The following is a 2,740-nucleotide window of genomic DNA, read 5'->3' on the forward strand; positions in this document are numbered from 1 at the left end:
TTCCAGCATGGTCCTCAGGTCCTCTATTTTTTTTATCTATGTCCTCTCTAGATTTATTAACCATGTCTTGCACTATGGGCACAATCTCTGCTGTTATTTCAGAAATTATTTCTGATTTCATTTTTTCTAGATCCTCTTTCATTCACAGTTTAGGGAGTCCAGGTGGTTGAGTGTCAGATTGTTCCTTCTCATTTCCCTTTGCAGTTGCTTTAGTTGATCTGGGAGTCTGGTTTTGAGACTTGTTTAAGTGTCTTCTCATTTCAGTGAGGGGAGGGGGAATGTGTGCTGCTGGCACCCATATGAGTCACCTCCTGAGTGCTGTGGGCAGTGGTAGGGCAGCCCAGAAGCTTAACCTCCTCTGTGCTGGGGGCAGCTCTGCTCCTAGGTGCTCTTAAGACTCATTTATTGTGTAACATATTTTTTAACATATAGTACATAATTTCCCCATTTAGCATACAGTTTAATGGCTTTTGTAAATCCTAAAGCTGTCCGATAGTGTCCAAAATTTTTATAAAAATCTTATCATTGCCAAAAGAAACTCTGCGTCCATTAACAGCCATTCATGCCCTTATCCTCTCTAGGCCTATGCAATTACCAATCCATATTCTATATCTTTGATTTGCTTAGTCTGAACACTTTATATAAATGGTATCATATAATATGTAGCCCTTTGTGAATGAGTACATTCACTTAGCGTAAGATTTTTATGGTTCATGGATATAAAAGAAGGAATCAGGATTTTATTATTAAAGGCTGAATAACATTCCATTCCATGGATCTACTGTTTTGTGCTTATGCATTCATTAGTTGATAGACATTTGGGTTGTTGTTTCCACCTTTTGGTGATTTTGTGTAATCCTACTATAAACATTCATATACAAGAATTTGTGGAGATGTATAATATCATTCCTCTTGGGATATACTTAAGAGTGAAATTAGTAGGTCATGTGGTAACTCTATGTCTAATGTTTTTGGAAACTGCCAAATTGTTTTCCAAAGTGGCTGCTCCATTTTACAATCCCACCAGCAGCATATGAGAGTTCCAATTTTCCACACTCTCATTAATACTTCCTTTTTATTTTTTTAAAATTTTGAGTACATATTTGCAGTACATAATGTTTACATCTCTTATGTGGCTCTAGTACATGTGCATAACATATCTTAATTCCTTTCATTATCCTCTTTCCCTCCACTCTCTCTTGATCACCTTCACATTTGAGAAAGATCTATCTCCCTACTTCTTAGTATCTATCTATTCTGCTGTTTATTTATAAGTTGAGTTTTTCATATGAGAAACAATAGAAATGCAATATTTAGGGTTGCGTGTCTTATTTATTTCACTTAATATCATGGACTCCAGGTACATCCATTTTCCTACAAAAGACTCAAGTTTATCATTCTTTAAGGAAGATTGGTACTCCATTGTGTGTATATACTATATTTTCTTTATCAATTCATGTGTTCATGAACACATTGGCCACTTCAATATTTAGCTATTGTGCTGGTTGAATGATTGTGTCAACTTGAGAAGTTTGACTAAGAGAAACTTAGCTAAATTGGCTCAGTAATTCCATGCCCTAGGGCATGGGAGATCCATCCTAGGGCTGCTTGTCTTTGCCTGGGTGTTATAAAGGGGAAATGAGGAAGAAAGTGACTGCTCCTGTTCCTTTGGAGGAGTTCCTGTCTTGCACATCATCTTCTGCCTTCCAGCATGGATCCTTCAGCCTTCGGACGGACATACTCTTCAGCCTTCCAGCACAGACCCATGGGCCTCCTAACACTGCAGTGAGCTCCAGGCCTTCGACTAAATCCTTAGGTCTCCAGTGTGCAGACAGACTCTCTGGACTCTTCCTTGTCTGACTCTATAGGTGGCCATGGTAAACCAATCTTGTAAATTCTTATATATTTGTGTATCTTGTGTTATATCTGTTTCTCTAGTAAATACTAACTGATATAGCTATTATAAATTGTGTTGCTATAAACATGGGTATCCATGTATCACTATGATATGATGTCTGTAACTCTTTCAGGAAGATACCTAGAAGGAGAATAACTGGCTGAATGTAATTTTTAGTTTTAGCATTTTGAGGAATCTCTACACTGATTTCCATAGTGTTTGTACTAATTTACATTCCCACCAACAGTGTAGAAGGGTTCCTTTTTTCCTACTCACCAGGATTTGTTATTGTATGATTTCTTGATGATGGCCATTCTTTCTGGGGTAAAATGGAATCTCAGTGTTGTTTTAATTTGCATTTCTCTAATGGCTTGTAACATCAAGCATTTTATCTGTCTTTTCAAATTATAGCCACTGTAGTGATGTGTTATTTTGGTTTTGATTTGTACGTCCTTGATTGCTAACGATGTTGGTCATCTTGTCAAGTGTTTATTGGCCTTTTGTATACCTTCCTTAGGTAAATGTCTGTTTGGGTTCATTACCTAGTTTCTAAACTGGATTATCCCTCTTGAGAGCTTGTTTGGAGGTTCTAGCTAGGGAGCGCAGCTACTTGTACACCCTTAATGAAGGAAACAGTCCTCCACTCTTGGGGGTGGTCATCCTCTTTGAGCTTACAGCTTCGGGAGAGGACACACATGGAGTAGTGAAGGAGGAAGGGGACACCTGCCTGGCTGTCCAGATCAGCCAGTCAACACCCTGGCAATCAATGGGGTGACAAATGTTCCAGCCAGATCACCCTAACATCCTGGATTATCCCCCTATACATATTAAATTATGAGTTAT

The sequence above is a fragment of the Heterocephalus glaber genome, unplaced genomic scaffold, assembly GCF_053883595.1.
Source record: "Heterocephalus glaber isolate CG9 unplaced genomic scaffold, H.glaber_assembly_v1.0 deba00000470, whole genome shotgun sequence".
Taxonomy (NCBI): Eukaryota; Metazoa; Chordata; class Mammalia; order Rodentia; family Bathyergidae; genus Heterocephalus; species Heterocephalus glaber.